Raw genomic sequence first — 18,118 nt, 5'->3', positions numbered from 1 at the left:
GTGTGGGGAAGAGAATGAGGGTGGTTTGAGCAAACGTCATGGACCAGCCTTTATTTCTAAGTAAAGAATATTTACTTATAAAAGGTACTTTGTAGGCAAAGCTCTGTTTTTCTTTTTCAGTATTTGTATTAGTCAGATTTATTTATCAAATTTGTATTAGCATTAATCTGCTGTGCTGTGTGATAACTTCCTCATTCCCTGTCACAGTGGCTTCAAACATCTTGCTGCAAGGGGTGGCCCCTTTATAGGACATAAATATTTTCACAATAGAAAAAAGCAAGGGCAGAGCCAAGCCATACAATAGTATTAAATGCTTCTGCTCAGACACAGTGTATGTCACATTGGCTCACTTCCCATTAGCCAAAGTAAGTCACACAATCAAGTCAGAGTGCAGTGAGGCATGAATGGGTATTCTTTTTACAGGAGAAAGGTAAATCACATGGCAATAGTCGGGGGTGTACAATCTTACTGATAAGGGCGAATGAGTAACTATAAAAATAACACAATCAAGATCAGAATTGATATTAAATGTTGTGGCAAAATATATTTGAATAAAGCCTTTTATTTAATTGGTTCACTATCACACTCAGAGTTGTGTACATTTACAGATAGAAGTCAACATTTTAAAACTTGGGATCATAAGTATCAAGGGAAATTCAGGCATGAGCAATTGCTAATTTCTACTCAAGCACAATAGGAATAGAGAATGACAGATATACTCAGAAAATGAAAACACTGTTTTGAGGAAAAATTAGTGGTCCAATGCATTTCAGAGGCAGAATGTGAATATTCACCAATTTTACATTAACTTAGAACAACACTCAGATGTCACTTAAATCATGATATGCTGTGATGTAATTTCAGGCTGACTAACCATGTGAAGAATACAATCTTTAGAAGCATACAGAGAATTACTCCAGGTATACCCTTAAGAAATATACTGCTAAATGTTTAATTTTGTTTTGAATTTTCACATCTAATGATTTTATGTTTAATAAATCAAGGAGGGCTTGTTCTATTATCTATCAAATATTTCAAAAATTTGTTTAAGTAGTATGCTCAACAACACTTTATAAAAACTAGATCTCACTTGTAAATTTATACTGAATTTGTTTTCATTTAAAATAAATGTCTACCTCTTTAGCCCGCCAAATAATTTAAGTTTGCCCTCCTTAAAATACTTTCATCTTGTAATCTGTTATCAATTTCTAAAACATTTTCAGAATAGTACCCTTTAATAACTAATAATATATGCACATATGTCTGTGAGTATATGTGTCCCTGCAGTAATGTATACCAAATTATTTATTTTGGTTGTTTGAAAATGCGATGGATGGAAAATAGTATCAAGCATTTTAAAAAAATGTTTCTGTGTTAATTTCCACAAGAATATATTCATTTTTAAATAAATATGTTAAATGGTTAGTCCAGAAAGGGAATTCTGTACCTTCTTCTTTTTTGTCCTTCAGAATTTTATTCTGAATTTCAGTTTAACATAGATCCTTGTGAACATATTAAAAGCTCCAAATTATAAAATAGATGGCTGTTATTCAATGATAATCCTAGATTCAGAATTCAAGGATGTTAAAAGATAAGTGAAGGAACATTTTTATTTTATTGGAAAGTTTAACCTCAAAAGGCCTCGCTTGGTCTCTCTGTATTGTGAATCCATCAATGTTATTTCAAGGACACTATGAACATTTCTGAATAAGAGATATTACAGAAGAAAAAGGTTAACCAATTCTCTATGAAAAATACATGTATTTCTCAATTATTTTCCCACACTTATCTGGATATTCCCTAAATCATTTGGGATGTTAAAGTTATTCTATTATAGTTTAAAATGTGCTACATTGTTTTCTCTAAATCTGTATTATTTATGGGACACAACTGGAGTTTCATTTTCTGGTAAAGAACATTTACTCTATTTACATATTTTTACATTTTCTCTTTTGGCAATATAATTAAATTTGTATAAGGAACAAGGGACCTTCTGGGATTAAAGGGAGGCTAAATTGGTAAACGTCTTTCTCACAAATTCAAAGCTACTGAAATCTCTCCTGTGGGTAGAGCTGACATCTCTAGAAGTCATTATTTGGAGAGAATAGTGAGTCTCAAGGTGAGAAAGCTCAGAACTGATGAGCCACAGCTTAAAGTTTCTCAGTGAAGATGCCACCACACTTTCCCAAACACATCATCCTGAAAGAAAGCAATCGTGCCAGAGGAGAGATTAAGAGGAAAGGTGACTGATTTCTTAAAAAGGACTGTAGTTTGTGAAACTCAGTTCAATTTGGCTTTGGCTCAACTTTGGCAAAGTTTAACACAGGCAGAAGACGCCCCAGGGCACCTGGGCGGCTCAGTCATTAAGCTTCTGCCTTCAGCTGGGGTCATGATCCCAGGGTCCTGGGATGGAGCCCTACATGGGGCTCCTTGCTCCACCAGAAGCCTGCTTCTCCCCCTCCCACTCCCCCTGCTTGTGTTCTCTCTCTTGCTGTCTCTCTCTCTGATAAATAAATAAGTAAAATCTTAAAAAAAAAAAAAAAAAAAAAAAAAAAGGTCCCACCTTGTACCTCGCCCCATCCAGCCAGGGTGAACTCTACTAGTTACCCAGGCAGGAAAACAACTGTAAGGTTTACAATCCAGCTCCCTTCTTTGGAGTTGACATGGAGTAGTACCTTGCTACCCCAACAGGTGCTGCAGCCCCTGTAAATAGGGGCCTCTTTTAACCACTTGTGTTACAAGAGCTAGCCAGGCTCCTGTCATGGCAGCAGAGCTGTATTGCACCAGATCATTTTGGAACAACCAGCTTGAGGTATGATGAGGTATCTAGAGAATAGTCTAGATACCTCTAGATGAGGTATCTAGAGAATAGGCTCTGGTGAGTCCAACTCAAGCATTAGGTTCCAGGAAGATACGCACAAGACAAAGGACAGTATGAATCTGGAAGTTCCAAGACATCAACACAAGGAGAGTGAGTGAAAAAGACAGAGACTAGACTTCCTGCCATATTGCTCAATGTCAATGTGCTGCAGTTTGGGGCTCTCCGTTGCTTATAACCCGAAAAGCCTGGGGTTTGTATCTCCAGATTTTAAGAGGAACGCTTCAATTAAAGAGCCATTATTTCATTTGACTTTTTAAACAACTTGTTATGGAGAAACTACTATCCCTACTAATTACCACAGGGAAACAAAATTTTGAGAGGGTATCTTGCCTAAGGCCATCCTGGTGGTAGCAAGTGAACAGCTAGGATTTAAAACTAGGTTTTCCTGACTCAAAGGCCCTTTCTTCCTAGAACCTCAGGGTAAAGAAAGTAAATGTTATTAAAAACATATTTTAAATATTGAAATGCCAACTCTGATAAGTGGAGTGAGTTTTTTGAGTCGAGACCCTAATAAATAGCCAAGCCAAAACAAGAACACAAATTTTCTCCCAGCATTGCATCTTATTGGCCCTTGAAGTAATTTATTAAATTATTTTCCTATTAACTTAAGGCTAAAGAACCTCAGGAATATACTATACAGTTCATTTAAGGTCATTTCATTCATAATCTTGGATTTTTGAGACACAGAATCTTCCTAAATGTGGACACAGACATTAGATTCTGCCAGAAATTTATCACCAAGTGTATTTTTTAGGCTAAAAGAATAAAGCTTTTGGCCAAAAACAGACCTCATGTTTGCACTGAAGTTCAACCCTACAGGACGTTGAAAGAATAACTTAATCACATATTCATCAGTGTTTTCTTAAGTTCTGGAAGCAGAGAAAGGGCATCGTTAATCTTGTTGGGCTTGTGACAATTTATCTTCAAAGACTTCATGTGGTGTGGAGTTTATCAAAAGATTAATAAACCTTGAGTGCAATTTGGGTTAAATTAGCAAACTGTCCAAAGTAATTGATTTGGCTTCATATTAATCTTTATTTATGAAAATATAAATTTAACAAAAATATCAGGAACCTGGCAAAATGCTTTAAACTTTGAAATATTTGCAGGTTTATGTTTTTGAGAATGTAGAATTAATACCTATGGTTAAAATACTTTTAATCCTGACCATTTCAAGAAGTTTTTTTAAAGAATGCTAATCAGTTTCAAGCTATGAGCTGTATTACTACTTAATATGGTACTCGTGCGTATATTTTCTTTGTTTAATTTTCTTAAATGACCACTTTTCCTAGTGAACACAAAGTCTTTTCAAACAATTTTTATGAATTTTCCTTTAGGAAAGAAACCAAGTATGAAGGAATTTGTTAGGATACTTTCAGTGTTTCCAATGTGTAGGTCCCAATCAGAAATTGTTTCTCTCTGTATCAACATCTATTTTTTGACCACTTCACCAATTGCAATTTGTGATAAATTAATTTCTATAAAAAAGGATTTTAGTTCATATCTGGCTGGCAGTCAAATTTTTAAATAGGGTCATGTTGTTCTAATAAAAATTTTGCAACATTTGTACAAAGAGACCTAATTTGCTTTGACAAAATAAGGCCTCAGAATCATAGCAGAACATAGGCAGTTAGGAAGTATCAACTAATGTGCTTTCAGCAAACACTTATTAGAAGTTATTATGAGCCAGGCAGTGTACATGGCACAGGTAATATTAAAAACAAATAAGATTCAGTCTTGTCTTCACAAAGTACACAGTCTAATGAGAAGGCAGGCATATGCAAAGTAATTACAGCATAAAGTAGAAGTAGTGGGTGAATTGGCAGACCCAAGGCAAGGTGTACCTTGTATTCATGCCAAGGAACTGGAACATTATCTATGGGAGGTATTAATTTTTTTCAATCAGTTAGGAACTTTGGGTAGAATGATTTAAGAAGACTGAAGATGGGAATAACTATGAGGATCATCTTAGTCCAAAGATCTGATCCAGGGCAGTCATAGCAAGGCTACAGAGGATATAATCAATTTTAAGAGATACTTTAGAGAATAGATAGAACAGCAGCATTTTTAAATATGTAAGAAAAAGAGGATACAGTTAAGAATTACTCTGACTTTGTTTTATGTATTTTTTGTATTTTTAATGAGGTGAGTTTATATTAAAATGATGTTGAGATCTTAAGTATACAATTTGATGAGCTTTGAAAAACATATACATCTATGTAACCCATACCTTAATTAAGATTTAATACGTTCCCATCTTCCCAGAAAGTTCCCTTCTATCCTTTTTCTGTCTGGTTGCACCTCACCGGCCATATAAAACCACTATTCTGACTTCTGTATCCTTGGGTTAGTTTGATTTATTATTGAACTTTCACACATGTGCCCAGTTTCTTTTTCTCAGCGTGATTTTGAGATTAATTCCTGTTGCTGAGTGTTCATTCCTTCTTATGCTGAGTAATATTCTATGGTATAAATAGAATAGAATGTGTCTATGCATTATTCTGCTCATAGGCATTTAAGTCCCTGAGAATTTATTTGCTCTTTCCTCTGAGACTTCCTCTGATATGTGGATTATTTAGAATTATGTTTTCTAGTCTTCAGATCTTTGGAGATTTTCTTTTTATGTTAATCATATTGAATTCTAGTATATAATTGCATTATGATCAGAGAACAAACTCTGTATGATTTCACTTCTTTCATACTTTCCAAGCTCTGGGTTATGGCTCAGGATATAATCTATATCAGAATTTGTTCCATGAGCTCTTAAAAAATGTGTGTTCTGCCCATGGTAAGTGGAGTTCTAAGAATGTTGACTACATCCTTTCGTGATGGTATTGAATCTCCCAAGTCTTTGTTAATTTCCTGTCCCGTTGGCCTATCAATTGTTGAGAAAAGATATTGATATCTCCAATATACTTGTGGATTGGTCTATTTTACTTTTCACTTTTTAAATATTAAAAAAAATAATTGTAATACAGTTCTATCACTTTTTGCATCACGTATTTTGCACCTCTGTTGTTTGTGGCAAACACATTTAAGATTGCCAAGTCCTTTACTTCACTTCTTTTTTCTTTTTCCATTATACAATATCCCTCTCTGTCTCTAGTTACTTTATTTTATTTGGAGTCTACTTTATCCAGTTTAGCTACTCTTGCTTTTATAAAGCTATTGAAAACATTTTCTTTATACATATATTTATAACCACACCAGTGTTATAATTTTTGCTTTAATCATCAAAGATAATTTAGAAAATTCAAGAGAAAAATAAAAGTCAATCTTATTTATCCCTATTTTTGCCTTCTGTCTTCTTCCTTTCTTCCCAGTATTCCAAAGTTTATTCACTTGTTTCCTTGTGTTTAGAAAATTTCATTTCAATTTGGGCAATGTCTGTTGTTTCATCTTCTGGTTCATTAACACTTTCTTCTGTCCCCTTTTTTCCTACCTTTACATCCTGTTGAAATTTTTCAGTTATGTATTTTTGCTTGAAAATTTCTTTCTTTTTTTTATATTCCATTTTTTGCAGAGTCTCTTCTTCTTTGTTGAAGTTTCCTAACTTTTCACTTGTTGAAAGTGTGTTTGTAATTCTTCACTGAGGCATTTTCATCATGATGAATTCAAAATACTTGTCAGATACTTCTAATATATCTGTTTTCTCGGTTGTAGCTTCTATTGCTAGTCTATTTTCATTTATTTTGAGATTTTCCCAGTTCTTGGTATGACAAATAATTTTTGATTAAAACCTTGACCTTGACACTTTTGTACTATGTTAGGAAATTTTACCCTATGTAAATTTTCAATTTTAGCTGGCTTCTTCTGATATTGCTCTGGCAGGGGAAAGCAGAGTGCCATTTTGCTAATGCTAAGATGACAATGAAAGTACATGTTCCCCACTTGGTTTCCATTGACACCTGAAGATGCCCTTCACTGCTGATGGGCAGGGTAGGAGGCTAGGTGCCCCAAGTGATTTCTAGTGACTCCACAGTGAAGATTGCCTTATAACCACTGAGCAATCATCATGAAAGTGCTGACTTCCCACTAGGTCTTCTCCCACATCAGCCCAGTGGAGAGGGTAGGGGTGCTAGCTGGGGATGGAAGTCCAGGCCCCTCACATTGTCTCCACTGACTGGTGGGGCTCAGAGGCAGGAACTGGTGGTGGTCTTATTACTGGACAACAGGGATGAAATTCTCAACTCCCTATTTGGCCTTCTCTGAACCAACCACAACAGCAGTTTTGGAGTCTCTCAGTATAGCTTCATGAGGGCACAAGTCTAGCTCCCTACCTGGCTTTAGCCAGCATGAGTGGGTGTGGGAGACAATTTTATATGTGGCTTTGTTGCCCATTTCCTGGTGAGTTAGCTATAGAGTAGTGTTTGTCAGAGATTTTGTTGTCAATGCCTCTTGACATTTCTGGGTTGTCAGTTTCTTCAACTCCATGTCTGGGATCTATGGGGCAAAAAAGAAAACCTGAGAGAAATCACCACCATGTCCCAAGACAGTCTCTTTTCTTCTCTCTGCCTTTCAAAATCTTTTTGTATTTCTGTTATATTTGTATTCCAGAGATACTGGCTTTTTTGGAACAGAAACTCTAGTTTGTTCTTTTGTATATCTTTCATTTTTTTTCTAAGATTTCTGTATCTATTCACCAATTATTTGCATCTTTTCTTGTATATTTGTGAATTTATTGCTAATAGCTACTTTAAAGTCTTTGTTTGAAAAAAAAAAAACAGTCTTTATCTACTAATTCCAATGCCTGGTTCATCTGCAGGTTAACTTCTATTAATTTTATTCTTGGTTAGGTGTCACATTGCTTGTGTCTTTGTATTTCCTTTGCTTTGAAGAAAAATTGTACTGGTAGCTTATGTAGAAGAACAATGATGAGGCAGGTATAGTAATATTTTAGTTTTTATTCACCAGAAACTGTGAGCTAATTCTGTTCTTGTACCTAAGCAGAACAGTCAAGTATTCAGTTCATCTGGTTCTGAGCCACAGCACTAAGAAGACTGACCTCGCTTCTGGTTAACCCAACACTTACTCCATACTGCCACTGCTGCCAAGAGCTCACAGGTCTCATTAGTCTTAGCAGTGTTTTAGCCTCAAGCTAGGAGTCTGGTTGAGCCAAGGATTACCTTTGGGTGAAGCAGTTCTAGACATGGGAAAATGAGTAAAACTGTCCACATTCTTTTTCTGCTCAGTTCTAACTTTACTGCCCTTTTCTCAGCAAAACTGGGGTAAGTAGAGATAGGTATAATACCAACCCAAATAATTGTTGCATTTGGGCATACTGCAGACTTCATTTTTTCCCATCTTTCCCTTCTGTCCCCATCATCACCAATAGCTTGGCTGGCCTCTTTTAGACCCAGGGAAGTGACTGTTTTTGGCACATCTTTTCATCCATCTGTCTGAAAGACATGGAATTTGTTCCCACTTGTACTGTGAAGGAATTATAGGTTTGTAAAGCAGTTCATAAGACTTTCTTTATAAAGAGATTAAAGGTCCTCAGGGGTCTTTGTATTTTAATCCTCAATGGTTGTTTTATTTCATTTTGTTTTATTTATTCATTATTTTTTTCATGTTTGGTTATTAAAAGCCAGTTTGTGAACAGAGACATTGAATTTAAGGTACCTGAGTTTTTCAGGTAACACCTCACACATGGAGACAAGTCATTCCATTCTGAAGCCAAACACAGCTGTAGAAAGCTTTAGGAAGGTTCAATTAGAGAGCTGGAAATAAGAATATGGGTGGGGGAATATTTACAGTCCTTTTTTTTTTCTTTTTAAAGACAGTGTTGTATAATATTACCAAAATAGTCATAACTATACACTATAACTAGACTTTTTTTATACCTTAGATAATAGAAAGAATGTGATAGAAATACTCAATGTATTTGAAAATACTTGCAAACTTTATCTTTATAACACATCCATTCTCTTTCTCCCTTCACTACGTGTGTCCTCCTAAGGCCCATACATATGTTTTCTGAATCTCTGTCTTTCTCCCTCAGTAACCAGGCTCCATCAGTCTTCTCTGTGTCTCCATCATCTTTGAAATTTCCTTCTTTTCTGGTTGTCATAGTCCTTTAAATGTTTTCAAATATCTCCACCTTAAAAACAAAATAAAATAAAATAAAATAAAATAAGGTTCCTTCTTCATCATGACTAAGCAAATTCTTTTCAGATTAACCATTAGGCATGTAAAAACAAAACTCTAAACAAAATATATAAAACAACTACCTGAAGACACTGGAGAGTGAATAAAACAAGGTAGATATAGAGAGCTTAATATTTAGACAAGAGAAGAGCTTGGATAAGTTTTCCAGTTTTTAGCAATTTTGGTTTTTTTTTGTTTTTTTTTTTTAAAGATTTTATTTATTTATTTGACAGAGAGAAATCACAAGTAGACGGAGAGGCAGGCAGAGAGAGAGAGAGAGAGGGAAGCAGGCTCCCTGCTGAGCAGAGAGCCCGATGCGGGACTCGATCCCAGGACCCTGAGATCATGACCTGAGCCGAAGGCAGCGGCTTAACCCACTGAACCACCCAGGTGCCCCAGCAATTTTGTTCTTTATAAGCTTCTGACCTATGACCTGCCCAAGTCTGGTTGGCTACAGGAGAGTATCTGGAACTGTGACAGAAACCTATATTTTACTATCATGGAGAAATGGAAGGCAGATTTCACTGCAAGCATAGATGCTGGAAATTGAAACGTGAATCTCATGAAGACACCAGTGAGAGGGAGGCAAGGCTCTATGTTAAGCTCTACCCCACTCTCTTAACCACATAGTGTAACTGGCTGACAAGGGGGTGGGAAACGAACTTACATTTGAGCTGCTGTTCTGTAGATGACAATGGTAGTCTCAAATTTTGGTCCATCCAAGTTAATTGCCTATTTTAAAAAAATTACAGGCACACTTTGCTTTACTGAACTATATTGCACTTTGCAGATACCGAATTTTTTTTATAAATTGAAGGTTTGCAGTAACTGTGTTGAGAAAGTCTTTTGGCACAATTTCTCCAGCAGCATTTGCTCATTTTGTGTATCTGTGTCATATTTTGGTAATTCATACAATGTTTTAAGCATTTCCACTATAATTATATTTGTTATTTGATCTGCGATCAGTTATCATTGATGTTACTATTGTGATTATTTCAGGGTGCCACAAACCACACCTTTATAAGACAGCGAACTTAATTGATAAATGAGTGCGTTCTTACTGTTCCACAGCTGTTCCTTCATCTTTCCCTCTTGCCTCAGGCCTCTGTATTCTTTAAGACACAACAATATTGAAATTAGGCCAATTAAGAACCCTACAATGGTTTCTCAGTGTTCAGGTGGAAGGAAAAGTTACACATCTCTCACTTTGAATCAAAAGCTAGAAATGATTAAGCTTAGTGAGAAAGGGATGTCAGAACAGACTGAAAACTAGGCCATTCCACCAATTAGGCAAGTTATGAATGCAGAGGAAAAATTATTGAAAGAAATAGTGCTACTCTAGTGAACACACAAATGATAAGAAAGTGAAATAACCTCACTGCTGATGTGAAGAGTTTTGGTGAACTGGAGAGATTAAACCAGTCACAATACGCCCTTCAGCCATGGCCTAATCTAGAGCAAGGCCCTGACTCTCTCCAATTCTATGAAGGCTGAGAGAAGTGAGAAAGGTGTGGAAGAAAAGTTTGAAGCTAGAAGTGGTTGGTTTATGAGGTTTAAGGAAAGAAGCCATGTTTATAACATTAAAGTGCAAGATGAAGTATCAAGTGCTCATGTAGAAGCTGCAGCACGTTATCCAAAGATCTAGGCAAGATCATTATGAAGGTGACTACAGTAAACAACAGATTTTCAAAGTAGACAAAGTAGCCTTATATTGGAAGAAAATGATATCTAAGACTTTTATAGCTAGAGAGAAGTCAGTGTTTGACTTAGAGTTTCAAAGGACAGGCTGACTTTCTTGTTAGGGATTAATGCAGCTGGTGACTGCAAATTAAAGCTAATGTTCATTTACCAGTCTAAGAATCCTAAAGCCCTTAAGAATTATACTAAATCTGTTTCAACCTGTGCTCTTTAAGTGAAAAAACAAAGCCTGGATGATTACACATCTGTTTATAACATGGTTTACTGAATATTTTAAGCCCACTGTTGAAACCTAATGCTTAGGGGGAAAAAAAGATATATTTTAGAATATTACTGTTTATTAGCAATACATCTGGTAGCCCAAGAGCTCAAATGGAGATGTATAATAAGAGTAATGTCATTTCATACCTGCTAACCCATGGATCAGGGAGTAATTTCAACTTTCAAATCTTATTACTTAATAAATACATTTTGAGGGGTTCTGGGATGGTTCAGTTGGTTGGGGGTCTGCCTTTGGCTCAGATCATGATCCCACATTGGGCTCCCTGCTTAGTGCGGCCTGCTTCTCCCTTGCTGTGCCCCCCCACCCTGGCTTGTGTGTTCACTCTCTCTCTCTCTCTCAAATAAATAAATAAAATCTTTTAAAAAAGTACATTTTGGAAGGCTCTAGCTGCTGTAAGTATTGTTTCTCTGATGGATCTGGGCAAAGTAAATTGAAAACCTTCTGGAAAAGATTCATCATTCTAGATACCATTAAGAATATTTGTGATTTATGGAGAGAGGTAAAAATATCAACAGTTAGAGGACTTTGGAAGAAATTGATCCAATTCTCATGGATGACTTTGAGGAGTTCAAGACTTCAGTAGAGGAAGTAATTGCAGATGCACTGGAAATAGCAAGATAACTAGAATTAGAAGTGGAGTCTAAAGATGTGACTGAATTGTTCCAAACTCATGATAAAACTTGAACAAATGAGGAGTTGCTTCTTATGGATGAGCAAAGAAAATGGTTTCTTGAAATGGAATCAACATTTGGTGAAGATGCTGTAAAGAGTGTTGAAATGGCAACAAAAAATTTAAACTATAATATAAACTTAGTTGACAAAGCAGTGGCAGGATGTGAAATAGTTGACCCCATTTTGAAAGAAGTCCTACTGTGGGTAAAATGCTATCAAACAGTATCACGTGGTATAGAGAAATCACTCATGAGAGGAAGAGTCAATCAATGCAGTGAACTTCATTACTGTCTTCTTTGAGAAATTCCCATGGCCACCCCAACTCTCAGCAACCCTTACCCAGTCAGCAGCCACCAACATCAAGGCAAGACCCTCTACCAGCAAAAAGATTGTGATGTGTTGAAGGCTCAGATGATGGTTAGCATTTTTTAGCAATAAAATAATTTTTATTTAAGGTATGTACATTTTTTTTAGACATAGGTGTATTATACACCTAATACACTATGAAATAATGGGCCAAAATAAATTATCTTGGGAGCCTAGAAGTAGTCACATACTTTTATAGTTCCTAATGACATGTATAGTCATTTGACTTTTACGAAAGCTGCCAAAATAATCCAATGAAGAAAGAAATGTCTTTTCACCAAATGGTTTTAGGAAACAACCTGATATCAATATGAAAAGTAATGATACTTGACCACTACCTCACTTTATACACAAAATTTGATTTGAGATTGATCATAGGCCTAGATGCTAAACCTAAAATTATTAGAATTTTGGTAGGAAAAAACATAGGAGAATATTTTCATATCAAGCAGTAGACAAATATTTCTTAAACACAGAAAGCAGGAACCAGGCACTTGGTGACTCAGTTGGTTGAGCCTCTGCCTCTTGATTTTGGTTCAGGTCATGATCTCAGGGTTCTGGGATTGAGCCCCTGGTTGGGCTCTTAGCTCAATGAGGAGTCTGCTTGTGTCTGTCTCCCTCTGCTCTCTATCTCTCAAACAAATAAATAAATTTAAAAAAAAAGAAAGAAAGAAAGCTATAACCATTAAAGAAAAAAAAAGAGATAGTTCTCAAAATCAATAATACTTGCTCATTAGATTAGATTAATAAGAAAAGTAAATAGGCAAACTACACACTAGGAGAAAATATTTGTAAAATATATAGTTGATGAAACACTGGTATTTTAGGTGCTTAAAGAATTCTTATAAGTCAATCTAAAAATAGAAACAATCCAATTAAAAATGGGCAAATATTTGAACAGACTTTTCATAAAGTCATATATGTGATAGGATAATAACCACATGGAATTATTCAATTTCAATATCACTAACCATCAGAGAAACACAAATTAAAGCTATAAGATATTACTACATCCCTACCTGAATGGATTAAGGAATATGTGGAGAAACTGGAACTCTCCTACACTGCTGGAGAACTACTTAGGAAAACATTCTGACAGTTTCTTATATCATTAAATGCATAGATACTCTACGAGCATGTGATCCCACTCCTAGGTAATCACCCAAGAGAAATAAAGACATATATACCCAAAAAACTTTTATAACAATGCTGAAAGAATCTTTCTTCATAAGTGCCCAAAACTGGAAACATATTACATGTTTATCAAATATACTTCTGTATATTTATTCAATAATAATAAAAAGAAATGAATTACTAATACATGCAATAAGATGAATAATTCTAAAATATATGTTCATTGAAAGTAGCCTTTAAAAGAGAGTTCATAATGTAAACTAATATTTATATGAATTCTAAAAGAGGTAAAACCCATATGAAATAGAAAATGTCAGAATATGGATTGTCTCTGGGGAGTAACTGACTGGGAAGTGTTAAGAAGGAACCTTCTATGTTGATGGCAGTGCTGTGTTTCTTGATGGGGATTTTGATTGCAAATCTTCATGCATTTGTCACAAGTCAATGTAAGGTGTACTTAATTTTTTTGCATTTCATTTTATTTAAATTTTATCTCAAAATTTAAAAGAAATGTAAACAAACATTGGCTCCTTTAATTATATGCATATTTGGGGGAAATGTATTGATAGCTACAAATTACTGAGCAAAACATGAAAAATATATTAGATCAGTGAATGGGCAGAGGTTTGGATAGATGAATAGATGTAGTAATTTAAATGTAGTAAAATATTAATTGAATAATAATAATTGACAATGTGTTAGTGGTAGGTGTATGGATATTTTCTGTAATATTCTTTCAAATTTTTTGTTTATTTAAAGCTAATCATTATAAAATGTTAGGAAAAGTATATATCTGACATATCTCACATGAACCTGACAAAGACAAACAAATAAAAATTCATCCTTTAATAGCCCCTTTTTACAAAGATTTTAAAAGACTGATTTAGTTACTGCCTTCACAGCCCACTTCTCATTTACTCATCCATGCATTACACTTTGTTCCTCTTCCCACATAATTTCATTGAAACTACTTTCTCTAAAATCCCCTTTGCTAAATGCAAGAGTTATGGATTATATTTAAACTACTTGACATATATACTACACAGATCTTCTTTGGCTCCATGACATTATACTCACTGGGTTTCCCCTAACTCATTTTATCTCCACTATGCATCTCCGCTTTGACCCACTTATGACCATTCCTAAGAGAGTGATGATTCCCAGCCTTCTCCTATGTGTATATCACAAAATAAGAGACAGTACACATTCTAAACTGAATTTTCAACTTTCATAACCCTTCTGAGAGCCAAATTGGATTATCTAGTTGCATACTTGATATCTACATTGAATTTTTCATAGAGACCTCTATCTAAAAATGTGTGAAATAATTCTCCCCAATCCTGTTCCTGTGTATTTCCTATATCAATAAATGATTATCATCTTTTCTAAACTAGACAAATTCTAAACTAAGTAATAACCCCTTACATCTTCTTCCATATTCCCACACATAATCATTAAGTTTGATTTTTTTCTCTTCATATCTCACAATTCTATTTCTCCCTAATAATACTGCCTCTATATTAGTCCAGCAATGTTTTCTTCATGTCCGGATGTTTCAAATATCTCCTAACTAGTACAACTATTTTACCGTTTAAGTAGTAACACTATTTCAGATCTGTCCTCCTCCAGTCCAATCTCCATATTGAAGCCATCCTCATTCTAAATGTAAATCTGATTACACTATAATCTTCTGGAAAATTATGCAGCATTTTCCCATTTTTGCCATCAGAATCAAGTCTTGATTCTCACTCTGCCCTATAAGGCTTACTATTATTTATTTATTTATTTATTTATTTTTTGCCATATAAGGCTTATTATTATTTTCCCTCTACTTACATTTCTAGTCTCATCTCCATACTTACCCAATGTGATAGGGTGAATAACGCCTTCCTTTACAAAATTTTCCATGCCCTAATCCTCAGAACCTGTGAATATGTTACATTACATGGTCATATAAACTGAATGTGTCCCCCTTAAAGTCATATGTTGAAGACCTAACCCTCAATGTGATGGTATTTGGATTTATAGGGAGTTAAGTAGAGTTAGATTAGGTCATGAGGTTGGGACAATCAGGATGGAATTAATGACCTTCAAAGAAAAGATAGCTCTCTCCATGTCCATGCAAGTACCAAGGAAAGACCAAGTGGGTACATAGTGAGAAGATGGCCATCTGCAACCTAGGAAAAGAGCTTTCACTAGAAACAACATTGACCACACCTTGATCTTGGACATCTCAGGCTCCCAAACTGTGAGAAAATAAACTCCTGCTCTTTAAGCCACCCAGCCTATGGTATTTTTTCATGGCAGCCCTAGCTGAATAATACATAGAGCAAAAGCAAGTAGAGGTAGAGGTCATTCAATTTAAAAACTTTGAATAATGAGAGTATCCTATACTATCTGAGTGGTTGCAATCTAATCATATGAATCCTTCAAAACAGAGACTTTTCCCTAGCTGAAGTGAGAGAGATGAGGCAGAAAAGAAAGCAGGAGAAAAGAGATCGGGGAAGGACTTCACCCCAGTTACTGGGTTTGAAGATGAGGGGAACCTTGAGAATGTGAATAGCCTCTAGAAGGTGATAGCAACCCCAGGCTGACACCACAAAATTCATGGATGCTTCAGAGCTAGGATCTCAAGCAACTGAGTTCTGCCAACAACTTACATGACCCAAAACCTGATTCTCTCCATAAAGCCTCCAGTAAAGAATGTAGTCTTGCTGCACCTTGATTTTAATCCCATGAAACCTTGGTCAGACTTCTGACCTATAGACCAAGCTGATAAATTTGTGTTGTTTTAAGCCATCGTGTTTATAATTTGTTACATTGGCAATAGAAACCTAATATACCCATCCTGAATTACATGTTTCAGCATTTCAAGAAATGCCTATACTTCTTTGTGTCCAGAGGTTTTCATATGCTCTTTTCTTTGTTTGGCACACCCTGCTTTATTCTTAACCCCACCATTTCCCTAGATATCTCTATTGATATTTAAAGTCTTATTATTTTAATATCCTATTTGCTACAGAGTTAGTTGATCTATCTGCCCTTCTGATACCTAGACTTTCCCCTATCAAGCACTTGTCACATAGCATTAAATTTTCCCATATTCCTGTCTGTCTTTTTCATTAAGCCTGAGGCTATTTGAGGCAGAGATTGTGTATCATTTATTATTTTATCTCCTTCATCAATCATAATTCCTGAAATATAGTGGCCTCTCAGTAAATATTTTTTGAATGAATGAATAAAAGTTATTACAAAGCAAATAAATTAACTCTGTTTAGAATTTAGTATTTGATAAATGTCATATATGTTTTGAGGTTACTTAAGTCAATCACTTTGATCAAATGAAAAGAGGAGGCTATTAATTTATGATGGCTTTTGATTTCTGTATCTAATTATCTAGTCAAAATTCCTAAGTCCTGTTATCGCCATGTCAAGATTGTTGTTGCTTATAGTTAATATGCTTTTAGCTATTGGATTTCCTTGGATTTCAAGTTTACCTATTTTAACATCCTTAACATTTTCATTACAAGTCTGTGTCAACTGAGTGAATATTTTGCCTTTCCCAGACTTAGCTGTTTGTATACGTTTCTGTAAAAAGAAAGTTTTGGAGTTTTATAATTTTACTTCCTCAGTCTCCCAACCACAACTGTCTGTATACAAGTGACAGGCAAAGCTCCATTAAGGGAAGTAACATATTAAAAGACAGTAGCTTGGAATGACTCTGGATAGAGGGCTATATATTTTGGGGCACTAATGTTATCTATGTTAGTTGCAATGGTCTTTACCATTACAAAGACTTCAAATAAATCAAAGACACAAACAGAAATGGGTAAGCAATTATGGGCATCATCATGTTTGGCATTTTTTCTTTGTTGTCTGAGTTTAAAATGACTTTTGAATTTAGTCTCCACTACTTTTAAAAAGCAGAGCTGGAATATGGGACAGTAAATGCAACACTTCAGAAAGCCTCATAGTTAGCTCCAAGCTGCATTCATACATGTCCAACAATTGTCATAAAATAATATTGGTTCTATTAGAAATAATTCTCTGGAATGTTTTTGATTTAGAGAAAGGACTTCAGTGAATGGTTTATGCTCAGATGTGTCAAATATGCCCAAGGCAGGGCTTCAGAAGTTTCTATGAATCACATCTCTCTATATAGACAAAATTTTATATGCATGTGTAAGTTTTAGGGGAAGGGAATTCATAGCTCTCATTAAGTTCTCGAAGGAGGCAGTGGCTGAAAAAGGTTAAGAAATACTGCATTTCAACCACTTTGTAAAAAAATACCCCTAAGCTTATCAATGGAGTCTCAATACACTAGCATAAATAAAATACTGTCAAATATAAATTTTTATAAGAATCTTTAACATAGTTAATTACTCATAGTCATTCCCTATGAATGCTAAACAAAATAGATACAATGCAGAATTTCCTAGGAGTCTTTTTTCTCTTTATTTTCTTTACATTATGATAATTACTAACCTAATCATAATAGGTTAAATAGAAATAGAAACAGAAATAGAAAACAATGACCTCGCATCGCCTTTTGCCAAGTAATGTGCCATTATTTTCAAAGTGAAGGAAAGGTTTAAGAAATGAATTTGTTGTTACTTTGGTAAAAATTTCACTGATGATTTGACCTCTAATTTAGGGACTCTGTGCCTTCAAGGGTCATAAATCTTCATCATGATGGCCTTCAGAGAGCTTAACCTCATTTGCTACTTTCAAAAACCATAGGAAACAAAAGTTTCCTTATCATTGACAACCATAGAGAAACAAGGGATGCTTTTAACCCTTCGGATGTGTTCTATTTCAATGCACAGCAAAATGAAATGAATATATATGAAGGTAAGTGGATTAAAAGTAGCATTTTTTTTTTAAGATTTTATTTATTTATTTGACAGAGAGAGATCACAAGTAGGCAGAGGCAGGCA

The sequence above is a fragment of the Enhydra lutris genome, unplaced genomic scaffold (assembly GCF_002288905.1).
Source record: "Enhydra lutris kenyoni isolate GAN:26980312 unplaced genomic scaffold, ASM228890v2 scaffoldscaffold58, whole genome shotgun sequence".
Taxonomy (NCBI): Eukaryota; Metazoa; Chordata; class Mammalia; order Carnivora; family Mustelidae; genus Enhydra; species Enhydra lutris.
The sequence above is the reverse complement of the archived record's forward strand: the minus strand, read 5'-3'. Positions refer to the sequence as shown.